The sequence below is a fragment of the Panicum virgatum genome, chromosome 7K (assembly GCF_016808335.1).
Source record: "Panicum virgatum strain AP13 chromosome 7K, P.virgatum_v5, whole genome shotgun sequence".
Taxonomy (NCBI): Eukaryota; Viridiplantae; Streptophyta; class Magnoliopsida; order Poales; family Poaceae; genus Panicum; species Panicum virgatum.
The window spans coordinates 16,439,917-16,455,122 of record NC_053142.1 but is presented as its reverse complement, the minus strand read 5'-3'; the positions used below and the strand labels follow the sequence as shown (position 1 = coordinate 16,455,122).

The 15,206-nt window shown below is 40.6% G+C and overlaps 1 long non-coding RNA gene across 2 annotated transcripts; it reads right to left on the bottom strand.

The window, feature by feature from the left end:
- Positions 1–1,332: 1,332 nt before the first annotated feature.
- Positions 1,333–5,046, bottom strand: LOC120639858. 2 transcript variants are annotated; one of them, XR_005661719.1, is made up of 4 exons: positions 4,894–5,046; positions 3,170–3,953; positions 2,722–3,082; positions 1,333–1,654 (listed from the first exon to the last, which is right to left on the bottom strand). It is a non-coding gene; the product is annotated as an uncharacterized LOC120639858 (long non-coding RNA). The 2 variants fall into 2 exon arrangements; XR_005661718.1 differs by having other exon boundaries at positions 3,170–5,046.
- Between the last annotated feature and the right edge of the window lie 10,160 nt (positions 5,047–15,206).

Here is a 15,206-nt window from a genome sequence, read left to right as displayed (position 1 = left end):
CGTGAGTTCGAATCCCAGGAACCACGCACGCGCATATTACGCGTGAATTCGCATGACTTGTGACTTGCGACGATGCGCGTGTGCGGGTGCCTTCGAGCTGTTCCTCATTTTTTTCTTTATTTTTTGGGTATAAAATCGTTTAGTACCGGTCGGTGTTACGACCGGTACTAAATCACCCCTTTAGTACCAGGCGTTGTTTTCACCGGTACTAAATGGCATGCCATTTAGTACCGACCAATAGGTACCGTGCGGGTGACCGGTACTATCTGGGGGTTCCTGCCCGGTACTGATGTCAAGTTTTCTAGCAGTGTTCTTTAGGTTCAGGCAAGTGCCCGTGATGGCTTATATATGGAATAGATCTTTATTATATTATTACATGAGGTCCCACGAATAGACAACCATAAAGCTAATTTTGCTTGTCATGGTCCGATGAGAAAAACTGCAGCACCTTTGTTGATATATATCTCCGGGAACACACAAGTGGTCGGTACTCTTTGTTGAGGCCGACGAACACTACTAGATTTTAGGTATATGTCATCGGGACAAAAATCATTGGCCTAATGTAGTTGCAATAGGTACAAACTGCAACTATGGAAGTTTGGTTGCTAGCCGTTGCAATAAGCTTTGAGGCAATAGGTGCTTTGCAACGATATTTGTGTCATGTTGCGATACTTCTAATTGCAGCGCAAGAAAGCATTGCATTAGTTAGTTGTTACAACTTCCATTGTTGTGGCAGCATCATGTATTGCTACGCAAGTAGCCATTGCCATAGTATATAGTTGCTACGAACAAACACTGTGGCAATAGATTGTTTTGCCACGGCCAACGTCATGGCAATAGGGGGTATTGCCACACATATATTAGGTTGTGATTGATCGTATGGCGACAGAAACCATTTGGTTGCAATAGACTATATTGCCATGAAACATGTTTGGTGGCAACAATAAATATTGCAACGGAAGATAGTTAGAAGCCAAAAAAGATGCCGCAACAACATATAGTTCGAGGTTACTAACTTTTATTGCATCATTTAATAATGGTTGCAAAAGCATGTTTCGATACAACTAGATTTGTAGTAATAGTTTGGAGCAACTAAGTACACTCATTGCATTTAGTTGTTTTTGCATCAGCAAGATCTGTGTTGCAATGCATATCGCATCTGATATATTCAAATAATATAAATCATTATTTAAAAAAGGAATTATACAAGAATATGAATTGTATCATTATGAATAAGACATGAATCCATGAACAATTGTTCCAATCAGTAAAAACCAAAGTTTTAAATAGCCAGTTATAGCTTCCGCTATAGACCGCTATATCTTCTAGAAAGATTAGCCGCTATGGCATTTAGCCCGCTAAAGCCGGCTATAGCCCGCTAAATGCCGGCTATAGTTCGCTAAACGCCGTAACGGCAGCTCTGCCGCTAAACGTTTTAGCCGGCGATTTAAAACTTTGGTAAAAACTAGTACATAAAGTGCCCAATACATTATCTGAAATCAAAATAGTTCATAAATAGCTAGTGTTGGGTTATCAAAATTACCCAACATCTATCTTATGTAGGCTAGAGCAAGCACTGGTCGGCACTCCATGATTCCTTGTGTTGACCATGAAAGGCATCCAAGTCCGAGTGATCCATTTATGTTCAAATATCCTGCAGAATAAAAGAAACTCATTTGCATCAGCAATACTCAGTATACTAGCGAGTCTTCCTTTTTTGAACAATTATGGTAGAGACAAATAATTGTCGGTCATGACAAACGTATATAATAGAGTCAAAATACCAATTCACCATAGGTAATGACATAGGCTAATATATGACAAAGTAGGAAAATAGATAGAATTATAATATGGCCTCAAGTATGTCCAGCGGTAGAATTTTGGAGAACTGTAGACTAATATATTATTCTGATTCCATAGTGTATCAAGTATGTCCAGTTGTAGAATTTTGGAGTAGATGTTGCTATCCCTATTTATTATGCACAGCGCACCTTCTCCAAGTTTAGCAGGGAAGAATAAAGCTTCAATGTTCTCCTATCTATGCACCCACATCTGTTGTTACCATAGAATATGGCTGTCAACATATTTTAATTGTTTCTTAAACATAAAAAACACAATGCATGAAAATGAAGGAAAAAAGACATACTTGAACTTTCAGATTCCATTATTTTCTGGCAACTAATTCTATTCCTAAAAAGGAGTAAACACAAGGCCAGGTTAATTCTCTAGATGAACTGGCATTCAAATGAGAAAGAAAACACCCAGCCAGCAAGGCAACTTTCTATACATCACCATGAACAGAGGAACTAGAAATTGGTGCTGCCAAACAGCAACACCATCAAAAGAAATTAAGCCTAAAAATAGGAGGGCATCAGTTGTACAAACTTATCATTATCTCATCTATTCAACAAATTAACATGAGGCATCAGTAGTAAAAGTCATTACTATGCACAAATAAATCTTTTTCGCCTTAGTCAGATATAATCAATTCAACCATCACATCATAAAGAGAAGATACTGGAAACCTAAACTTGGGTGTGTCATTTAGGCATGGTGGTCTCCTGCTAATCCAAGCATCACATGGCAGCTTTGAAATCAGCTGTTTTTTCAGACACACACAGACATTTCAGAACTAAGCTACAAGTCATTACTAATGAACACAGGATTGAGGTCATATAAAAATTTGCAAGTATTGTCTACAAATCAGTTTTGCATTTATACCTGTTGGCTTCGTGTCCGTACACATTTTACAGCAGCATTCATCAGTTGATGTGTAGAAATATAATTCTTGTTGTTTTGAGAAACACTTCGCGGGGGCTTAGAAACTAGTGTTTTTGTAGCAGCTTTTTGAACGGTTGGTGTAGCTTCACTGGGGGCGATGCTTTTAGGGGCAGCCTGCATAAGGAAAAATAAGGTAGGAAATTAGCATATATTCCATTATCATCATGGGTGCAATCAATAGCGGAATATTTTGAACTAGAACTGTTGGGGCTTCACTTGCATTAGAAGCTAGAATGTTGGCAACACTTCCCTCATTAACTGTTGGCGCAGCTTCACTTTGGTCGATGCTTTTTGTGGCAGTCTGCATATGAAAAGATAGTGGAAGGAACTTATTAGATGACATTTCAGTACCATCATGGGTGTAGTCGATATCCAAATAATTATTTACCTCAACAAAAGGGGTTCCTCTACTGGCTGCAAGTGCAGCCGTAAATTCTTCTTGAAGTGCTTGTAGTTTGTTACTCTCTTCCTCTTTAAACTGTTGGAATTTTTCTTCACAATCTCCTTTCACTTGCATTCAGCTTCTTGACTCGCTAATTTTTCATTTAAACTGACAACCTGACCTTGTAGCTCAATATTTTTTTGGTTGGCTACTTCTGGAGCATGGGCTTGTTCTTCTAGTCGATCCTGCATTGATTCCCTCTGTGTTTGACGTTTAGACATGTACCCATGACTATGAATTGTGGATGTTTTGCATCCTGTGATTTCCTTGTAGCTTGACTGGAAAATATTATTTTCCTCAGCTTCAGGGACAAAAAGAGCATCAATGACACTTTATTATTAAATGATACTGGAAAATATTATTATATACTGATGGTGAAAAAAATGGAGCAGGGGAGATGATGTTGTAAAATGTTGTAGGACGCATAGCACACCATTTCCTTTTCTTTTTTTTCGACGAGCATGAGATGGCGATTCTTTTTGTGGAGATGGGTTGCTAGTAGTACTTTCCTCGTCAAGAGGTTTTCCAAACTCAATGTCATCGTCTTCTAAATATGATACAGCATTATTAAATGAAAGCATCAGTATATACAATTCTGGTTTGCGCAAGTAATATAGGTTTGATTGGAGAAACAAAGAAAAGAGATTACAGATGTCTGGAAGATAATCTTGACGCCTTAACCATTCTTTATATGTCCTGATGGTTTCGTCCCTATAATCATCTCTAAAATCTACACACCATGAAAATGTAAGTTTATTAGGCAAAGCAATACGGAACTTCCAGGTTTCCAATTCATCAAACGATGTGTACAACACATGGTACGTAATCCAAAGGGCATGTAAATTAACAAATAAAATGCAGTACAATCACCATAGAACAAACCAGCAAACTGAAATCACAAAAGGTGAAAGGTGATAACAATTATGCATATGAACATATAAAACATTAATAAAATGGCCATCAGTAAACTTTTTCAAGCTAGGATATCTTAGCCACAAGTTCTCAAGTCACAACTGGCTAGATCCAAAAGGGGGGAAGTAAACAGATATGCATTGAACACAACTTCTTGATATACTTCCCAGTGCCTGAAGGTTAAGAAATAAATAACAAAAGCTGCAATTTAATTGACAGTGCACACAGGTGTAGGTACACATGAGGGTAAAAAGGAGGTTCTGTAACAGTGAGCATTTCAATTATCTTTTCAGCAAATGAGTCAATCACTTTCAGTGGAGCACAACCTATATTCAGAGTTAAGATGTCATGGCTTTAAAATGAATAATAGTGGTAGTATTTTGATCAGTTGCTATGTGCATGTTCAAAAAGTAGAAAAAAGAACTTACAGTATTTACGTCCAGCAAATTTACATAGGCCAGAGACACAAGAGTGGCATATTAATCATATGCAGAATCCTTTCTGAGATCACAAGCAGCTAAGAGTTAAACAGGGCTTAATTCTGGTCCAGTTGTAGTCCTAGCATTGCATTATTCAAACCGAGACAACAAGACATTATCCCAAACTTATGCATGATAATCACCTAATCCTAACTCACACATTCCATAACAACCCTGTGCAGGGGAATAGTTGTAGTTGCAATTGTGCTGCAGGTACCATACAAAAATCCTTAAAAAGGGAGAGTGCTAGCTGGTTGTTCCTCCTTGGATTGAGCGTACCTAGTTTGTGGAGGATAAAACGTTAACTCATTGTCAGGATTGAGCCCATGGACCTGAGAAGGATGACGAGTTGACGACTTTCACCGGCGCCCTTGGTCCCTTCGTCGCCAGCGCCCTTGGTCCATTTGTAGCCGTCCCTTTGTCGCCGGCGGCGCCAGCATCATGAGCCGATTTGACCCAGGCGCCTCCAGGAACTGGACAGCCGTCGGTGGTCGCGGTGCCAGGAACCGGATGCCTGTCGATGCCGGCGGCAGTAGATGGAGTCACCATCGGTAGTCGGTGCGTCGTGGACTCTCAGCCCCCTTTGCACTCGGCCATGATTAATTAGATAGGAGTCCTATCAGTCGGGAGTTAGGGGTTAGAGCATCTCCAGCAGATTACCTATCTCTCTCCCCAATACCAAAAACTTGTCCTTTAGGTAGTGGGTGGTGCTCCAGCAGACTACCAATCTCATTGTCAATACCAAAAAAAATTTGGCAATCGCCAAAACACACCTCCCTCTCCCTCAAATGTAGGGGGTTTTCTCCCTCCACCCTATCTTTGGAGTAGTTTGCTACAGCACTTGCTACCAAAAGTGTAAAAAGTATTATTGGTAATGGAGTAAAATAATTTATAGGATATGAGTGATAAGTAGTCTGCTGAAGATGCTCTTAGGGCCTGCCTTTTAGAAGGTAACGAAAACATTTTGGGGATATCTGGTGGGATTAGTAAGAGGGAAAAGATTTCGAGAGAAGCGAGCGTGAGTTTTGGTGGGTCAATTTGGGAGGGTCGAGCCTGCCTGCCTGCGAGTCATGGCCGGATATAGTTATTGAAAAGTTGATTTTGAGATATATGTAAAAAATAAAGTACCATCAAATTATTGTAATCCATTTGGATTTAATTGTTGTCGAGCAGGTGCGGGTGCAGAATTTGGGATACCAGTATTCATAGCGTGTAAAAGAAAAAAAATCTCAAAGTACTTTTTATAAGGTTTGTGTTCTATGAAAAATGTTTTTACTTACAAAATATGTTTATACTTTTAATAAACATATACATTAATTAGGATAATTTTTTTGAGGAACGAGCACGAGATTATGGCTATTTCATTGATAGAGAAGAAGAGTCTGGTAACAAAAGATTACAGCCGTGAAATTACAGATGCTAAGTTCTTTGCTCAAGGGGTGGGCCCACTTGGTATGCAAGGCTATTCCTTGAATAAGGAATACCTATTATTTTTGCTAATCTATAGTATTAGAAGGTATAACCAAATGTATATATGTTAATAATAGGTTTAAAACAGCCATTTTGCTTTACGTTTTAAATTTTTGAATACCCAACATTCAAATCCTAAGCCCGCCACTGCTTTGCTCCTGTTGTTATCCAAATGCCTGCTTCCACCTTAATTTTCTCCATTAGCATAGTTGCTGACTTTTCTTGTCGATTAAAAATTATGTTGTTTCGCACCTTTCAGACCTCCTAGATGATTAGCATGGCGAGGCTCCGCATGGCCTTCTTTGGCACACCAACTGTGGTAGCAATGTTTAACCACCATGTCTGTGCATAATTAGGATAATTTGAATTGAGTGATCAAGTTTGTTCAAGTCGAGTGATAAAGATTGTTCACTATGCAAAATCATAACAAGCATGGAATGTCGCTAAGCTATAGTTATGTGATTAGGGTTCGCCCGGTCAAATATACATAATCAAGCTGTAATTATTAAGATACTTTGAAGTGAGTTATCAAGTTTGACCAAGTCAAATTATGCATAATCAGAGCATTAGGATATTTTGAAGTGAGTGATTCAAGTTTGACCATGTCAATTTTTGCATTATGAACCTATAAACATTTCTAAACTTTTCACAAGATTTGTGTTATATCAAAAACTTGTATATTTATGTAAAATATGGAAGTTTAAATATAAATGTAAATTTTCAATAAATATATACATGTATATCAAAAACTATATACATTAGGAAGTTTTAATTGCTAAGAACTATATTTGAAATAAAATAGTCATAAATTTGAGAAAAAAGATGAAAAAACACTTGGTAGAGCCCAAGGGTCTAGCCCCGCCGTGAGAACGGCCCATGATGATGGACTAGCACAAGGTTGCCCCGTCGCATTATCTTTTGCCTTCTGCTTCTTGCGCCGCATCGGTCCCTCCGTTTGCATCCCTCTTCTTCCTCTTCCGATTTCACCGGCAATGCCATGTGGTGCGATGCTATTGGCCCTCAGGCCCGCACATCGGAATTAGCTAGCTGTAATTGCGAGGCTCCAGTGCATATTTTAGTATAGTTCTATAGTACAAATCTTCTTGCTCATCACATACCAAAGTAAATGGTTTAGTTGTAAAGCATGCACTTGCCATTGCTACGGTTGCTGGTTCGATTCCAGCTAGAGGGTTTGCCTTCTTTTTTTTTCAGATTTTAGCCCTGCCATTTTATAACTAAGAATAAAATATTTTGTAGCGTGCAAACACTTCTCCTTTAGCGTAGTGGTTAAGGATCCTCACTGTTTTTTGAGCTGGCGTGGGTTCGAACCCCCTGTTCTCTTTTAGTTTAGCGTAATAGTTGTACTCTATCTTTATATCAAAGACAAACTTCGTGTTGTCAAACACAATTTCACTACTAGCTCAATTGCAGGCCATATGCATGGCAGCCAGCAGAGCTAGGTTCGAATCCATTGAGCCACTTTTTTAAAAGGAAGAGACAGTATATGTTTTTTGGTTTATGCTTCCTGTAAGTAACTAACAGGGAAGAGATAGTATAAAAAATGGTTCGAATCCATTGTGAGCCACTTTTTTATAAGGAAGAGTCAGTATATTTTTTTTGGTTTATGCTTTCCGTAAGTAACTAACAGGGAAGAGATAGTATAAAAATGTTTTATGCTTATAAAAAAATAAATTGATACAGGTTTATTATTCACATCCGTGATGAATTTTCTTAATATGTCACAGTGTTCTAGGCCGAATTGTGACGAAATTGATATAAAGGGTCATAAAATTGTGGCTCAAGAGAAGTTCCAAGGAACTCATTCCAAGGAAAGTCCTCGTCCATCTATCCTTTTGTTTCTGGGCCCAGGTGTTCGTTATTTTGGGTCCACCCATATTTGAGGCAACGTAATCTATTTAGTTGCAATCCACTGATCTATTGCCACAAATGCAAGTAGCATATACCAACAAGTATAATCAGTGGCAAGAGCATCCTTTTCATGCAACCACTTAGTTTTTTGTTGCGATATAGACAAATATATTGCAACACACGTGATTATTTAATGAAACGTGATAAACCCTTATTTATTGCAACAAAAATAAAAATTATGACAACAGTAAACAAATGTGGCAACAATTTGAGCTACTCGCAACTATATTTCAATTGGTTGCGATAGCATCAATTTTTTGCAACGGAAATACCAAATTGTTGCAATACCACCTATCTAATGCAACAAATTCTGTGTTGTTGCCACAGCCTCCGTGGCATTAGCCCTAAAATCTGGTAGTGTTTAATGATCTCAGTGGGCACTTTGATGCACTTCTTGAGTTGAGAGATACACTTTGATGCACTTCTTGAGTTGAGAGATATGGAAGACATCGTGAATGGCGGCCAACTGAGAAGGAAGACGGATTCGGTAAGCAACTGGACCACAAGTTTCGATGATTTCAATTGGTCCGATGTATCGGGGTGCCAATTTCCCTTTTATGCCGAAACGTTGAACACCTCTAGTAGGAGATACTCGCAGATATACGAAATCCCCTACCTTGAACGGTAAAGGTTCTCTTCGTTTGTCTGCATAACTTTTCTGTCTCGATTGGACTACTTTAAGATTAGTCTGGATAATTTTGACTTTCTCTTCTGCCTCAATGACTAGATTTGACCCAAAGACTTTACGTTCTCCGGCTTGTGACCAACTCAAAGTAGTTCGACACCTTCGACCGTATAACGCTTCAAATGGTGCCATTGGCAAGCTGGATTGATAACTGTTATTATATGAGAACTCTGCCAGTGCTAGGCATTTATCCCAGTTCTTGCCATATTGAATAGCACATGCCCTCAACATATCTTCAAGGATTTGATTTATTCGTTCAGTTTGCCCATCTGTTTGTGGATGATAGGCTGAACTACGAATCAATTTGGTTCCAAGGGATTCTTGCAATTGTTTCCAGAAATGTGCAATGAACTGCGCCCCACGATCAGAAATTATCGTCTTTGGAACTCCAAGCAGATGGACAATCTGGTCGAGATAAATCTCTGCATACTTCTTGCCAGAATAAGTTGTATTCACAGGAATAAAATGAGCGGTTTTGGTGAGTCTATCAACGATTACCCAAATAGAATCATGCTTCTGAGAAGCGTTGGGTAATCCAATGATAAAATCCATACTGATGTCCTCCCATTTACAGGATGGAATGGGTAAAGGTTGGAGAGTATCAGCTACTTTCAAGTGACTAGCCTTAACTCTTTGACAGACATCACACTCAGAAACATATTTGGCGATCTCTCTTTTCATTCGAGTCCACCAGAAATTATGTTTAAGATCCTGGTACATCTTGGTACTACCGGGATGAATAGAAAACTTCGATAGATGTGCTTCATCAAGGATTTGTGTTCTAAGCTGGTGATTCCTGGGTACAATAAGACGAAATTCAAACCACAAAACTCCTTTATGATCCACATGGAAACATTTGTACTTTGCTTCTCCCTGGATTAGCTTTTCCTTGATGATTTTGATACCTTCATCATGTAATTGTGCCATGATGATGCTATCATGAAGTGTAGGCTCGACAACTTTATGGTTCAGACTTCCTTGAGGTACCATTTCTAGGTTTAGTTTCATCATTTCCTTGCATAGAGTTTCGTTGAATGGCTCTACAGATAGACAATGGCATTGTGACTTACGGCTGAGTGCATCCACAACCACATTAGCCTTTCCTGGATGATAGTGCACTTCTAGATCATAGTCCTTTATTAATTCTAGCCAGCGTCTCTGTCTCATGTTGAGATCAGCTTGGGTGAAGATATACTTGAGACTCTTATGGTCAGTGTAAATGTTACAATGAGTTCCCATAAGATCATGTCTCCAGAGCTTAAGAGCATGTATGACAGCTGCTAACTCCAGATCATGTGTTGGATAGTTCTTCTCATGATTCCGGAGAGCTCTTGATGCATAAGCAATCACTCGGTTGTCTTGCATAAGTACACAACCAAGTCCCGTACCAGAAGCATCACAATAGACATCAAAAGGTTTGGTACTATCCGGTGTAGCCAGCACTGGAGCAGTAGTAAGTCGCGCTTTGAGAGTTTGAAAGGATTCTTCACATTTATCATCCCAAACAAATTTCACTCTTTTCTTTAATAACTCCGTCATAGGTTTGGCTATTCTAGAGAAATCAAGAATGAATCGATGAGAGTATCCAGCTAAACCGAGAAAACTGCGAATCTAATGAACTGAAGTAGGAGGATCCCAATCCATCACTTCTTGCACTTTAATTGGATCAACCGATATACCTTCATTGGAGATAGTATGGCCTAAAAATTTCACACTATCCAACCAAAATTCACACTTGGAGAATTTGGCATAAAGGTGATGACCTCGTAATCGCTGAAGAACGATGCGTAAATGCGGAGCATGATCTTCTTCATTCTTGGAGTAAATTAAAATGTCGTCGATGAACACCACGACAAATTTATCAAGTTCCGGCAAGAAGACTGAATTCATCAGGTACATAAAGTATGTTGGGGCATTGGTAAGACCAAAAGACATAACCAGATATTCATAGAGTCCATATCTGGTCGAGAAAGCTGTTTTCGGAATATCACAGGGCTTGATCTTTATTTCATGGTAGCCAGAACGAAGATCAATCTTAGAGAAAATCTTGGCTCCAGCTAACTGATCAAACAGGATATAAATGCGGGGAAGAGAATACTTGTTTTTAATAGTGACCACATTGAGTGGTCGATAGTCAACACATAGCCTCAAACTGTTGTCCTTCTTCTTCACAATCAGGGCTGGACATCCCCATGGCGAAGCACTCGGACGTATAAAACCCTTGTAAAGAAGGTCTTGAAGTTGGATTTTCAATTCTGCCAACTCATTTGGAGGCATACGGTACGACCTCTTAGAAATAGGGGCGGTATCGGGTTGAAGCTCGATAACGAATTCGATATCTCTATCAGGGGGCATTCCAGGCAAGTCATCTGGAAATACATCCGCATACTCACACACAACAGGAATATCTTCAATTTTAATTTCTTTTATGGCATAAGCACAAGAGTTGAAGCACTCTCGTTGTGACAGTAGAGTATGGTGGCTCCTTGATAAGGTGAATCTATCTCAATAGCTCGGGAAGAGATATCTAACAGTACTTTATGGTTAGTCATCCAATCCATGCCCAAAATAACATCCATGCCTTCTAAGTTCAACAAGATCAAATCTGTCTTTGTCAATTTGCTACCCAACTTAATTGGCACGTGTCTAATGATTTGATTGGAAGCTATCTTCCCATCAGGGGTTGCTATCATGTAAGATCTCTTGGTATGACAAAAATCCAATCCTAACCTTGCTCCAAATTTGGCACTTATAAAGCTATGAGTTGCACCAGAATCAAATAATATGACTGCGGGTTTATTGTGGATAGAGAAAATACCCGACATGACTGGTGCTCCTTCGGGAAGCTCTGCAAGAGTAGTGAAATTAACTCACCCCTGTCAGACTTGCACCATTTGCTTCTTGCCCTTGCCCTTGTTGTTCTGGTTGGAGTTCTGCCCTGGATAAGACTTCTTGGGTTGCGGGCAATTCTTGGCAAAATGGGAAGTACTGCCACAATTGAAACATTGATTGTTGCCGTTCCCGCGATTGAACTGTGGGGCATTTGGCCTTGGGCCAAACTGATGCAGCTGCTGAAAGGCTGGAGGTCTGAATCCTTCCTGTTGCTAAGGCGGCCTAAAAACAAACCAGCTCGTTAGGGCATTTCTCTGAGGAGCACTTGGTGGAGTATTTTGCACTAGACGATACCTTGGTGGCTGAGCACTCGAGGCTTCTGTTGGTGCCTTTCGCTTCTTCTCGGCACGGTGCACGGCAATACAATTTTCTTGAGTAATGGCCATGTTGACCAGCTCATTATAAGTATTTGGTAGAACAAGGTTTAGGCGTTCCTTAAGCTTGGTGTTGAGGCCACGACGAAAACGGTCGCGCTTCTTGGGGTCAGTATCCGCATGATGGCCCGCGTACTGGCACAGATGATTGAAGGCCTGTGCATACTGAAGAACATCGCGGGTTCCTTGATTCAAAGCCAAGAATTCATTCAACATCCTCTCAATCAATCCCTCGGGAATATAATGTGTCCTAAAGGCATTCCAGAATTCCTCCCAAGAGATAACATGTACAGCAGGCAGCATAGCACAATAGTGGTCCCACCAAATGCGAGCGGTGCCACGAAGCTGCTGGCGGCGAACTGGGCCTTGTTCGCATCAGCACAAGGTACTGCTAGCAAGGCGAACTTGGACTCAATAGTACGGAGCCAAGCATCGGCGTCCAATGGTTCATCAGTCCGGCTGAACAGCGGAGGTTGGGTACCAAAGAATTCCTGGTAACCCGCTGGTTGCTCATCACGTCCTCCACGCTGCTGTTGGCGTGGCGGATTCTGCTACCCTTGCACCAGCTGACGAAGCAATTCAGTTTGCATGGCCATTAGCTCGGCTAGATTCGGCAGTGGTGGCGGTGGCTGCTGAGATCCACTGCCAGTTTCACGGCCAAAGCCTTCGGGCAATCCACGGGTATGACCAACCATCTGTAATTATGGAAGACATCCATTAGATACATTATCCTTGCTCCCAAAATCAATGGTATGTACAATGATCATACATTGGATAGCAAAATAAAATCAGGAGAATTTAATAAAATGCGGTGTAACACAATATGCATAACACACATTTGCTCAACCAACATAGCTCAAAATTGGTCAGCTGTTAGATAACTTCATACTCTACCATTTCGGTATTCAACTCCCGAAGCAAAACAGTAGGAAAGGTAACCTAAAAATTCACTTTTCGTCATTCTGTGCTATGCTGTTTTTCAACGGAGATCATGGTAGTGTTTTGACTATAAATATAGCTACACAGATCCAAATAGGCTAAAATTTGGTGAAAACCCAGGTTACAAAATTTGCAACAACTTTGGTATTCATCAAATAGTCTAAAAATGCACAGCTGAAGAGATAAGAATTTGGCAAGCAGAAAGGGCGTGATTTCCAAACTGGTAGTCACTGCTTATATTACATCCAAGGTAGTCTTTATATTACAAACCTAGCATCACACTTTCTTACCACATATGTTACAACAAGTGGTACTCCTTCCTAGGGCTATTTTACAACATTTCATTCCCTATTTACATATACTACAACAAGGAAGATCACATGCTATCTAGGACAATCCTAAGACGCCTAGAAGTTGTCGAGGTTGCCCACAGAGGAAGCACTGCCGGAGGAAGAGTCGTCCGGCTGAGGGTTAGGCTCGGCAGGCGCGTGCTCGGAATCTATCTCTGAGACTCCCTCAATCTCCTCTAGGTCTTCTTCTGCTGCTGCAGGCTTGGCGGGAACAACTGGGGGTATTGGCTGCTCATGGAGCATACCAATATGGTCCATAGCATCACCCAGCTCCATTTGGAGCTCGTGAACCTATTCTGAAGAAAAGCGATCACCGTGTTGCGCTGCACTATTTCAGCACCATGCTCCAGAACCTGAAGCGCGTACTAGGCAATGGCGTTATCTCTCCCAGTAACAGCCTCATTAAGCCCCTGAATCTAAGTGTCTCTTAGGCTAAGACCTCGCTGAAAAGTCTGGGCCAAGTCCATCACCTGATCCATATGCCTTTGCTGAAGAGCCTGATAGTGGTACTGTGCATTCATATACCTAATCACCGCCTAGATAGTCTCATCAGCCACATCTCCAACTAAATGACCGAAGTGGGTGGTCCTGAAGAGCCACTCTGCGTTGTCAGCATTGACTGCTGGAAATAAGCCAATAGGATAAGCGGCCACTTCATTCGGTTGGTGCTCACAAAAGGTGGTAATAGCTTTGAGATCTGCTGTCTCAAAAGCATCCACAAGGCGATATCCAACCACCTCAATCTCAATAGGCGGCCAAGTCAAAGTAGGATGCTAAGGAATGGTCATAGTGGCTGTGCACTTCTGAACTCCATCCTCCGAATACTGTCGTCCCTTGTACCGGGGTGGTTCTGGGTAGTGGAAAATACAAAGCATATCCCACAAAATCTTCGGAAAGCCCTCCCAGTATAGGCAATCAGTATGAGCATATCCATCATCATCCCAGAAGATACTCGGAAGGTCTGCCATCTGAATCCAAAAAGATTCAAATGTGAGTTATATAATTATCTCAAGGCTTCTCAAATAATGCTTTTAAGAAGACTACGGAAAAAATGTGATTCTGATTCAAAAGATTAGATGGTTTCACAAGACTTAGGAAGTGAACAAACCACAATTGGTACTGGTTCATCATTTGAGATTCTATGGAATTTAAAGATCATTATGACATTAAGATGGGGCTAAAGATGAAAGCATGACTCAAATCCATCTTTTACATCCATGAAAGTCTAAGTGTTTCAACAAACATGCTCCTAATATGAAGTTTCAACCCAACTTACTGTTTAACCATACTAAGACATATACATGATGATCCATGCTAGAAATTCCTTAGAAAGGCTCATGTAACAAATTCAAATTCTAGGAATCAAATCAAACATCATCAAACTATGCATGCACGATCTATTCGCGCTCTCAAGATAAACAATTGCCAACTATTGTTGGGCTTACGCGTTTAGTATGGTGGCATAACATAGATACGTCTCTCCCTATAATATCTAGTCGATAAATTCTAATCGTTCTTAACTTATTGAATCGCAGTTAGCGTACCTACAGAAGATTGATAGAACATATATATGCATTGAACATTTCAAGCCAACATTCATGAAAGCGTTCCCATACATTACCGCTCACTATAGAAGCGGCATCCATGCGTCCAACACTGCATGGACAGTGCTCATACGCTACCGAGGCAATGTATTCACGGGGTACTTTTACTCCCAATATAATCGACCGATGGTCAGTATATTGGCAGTAGCTCAAGTAGGCCACTGCTTGAGCGCAGCATTCGGTTTGCATCGCCGATGGGAAGGTCAGACTCCCTCAGCTGACTGAGTATACTTTACTCCCAATATAGTCAACTAATAGTTGGTATATTGGTAGCACCTCAAGTAAGCCACTGCTTGAGGGCAGTGTTCGACTCGCATCACCGACGGGAAGGTCAGACTCCCTCAGCTGA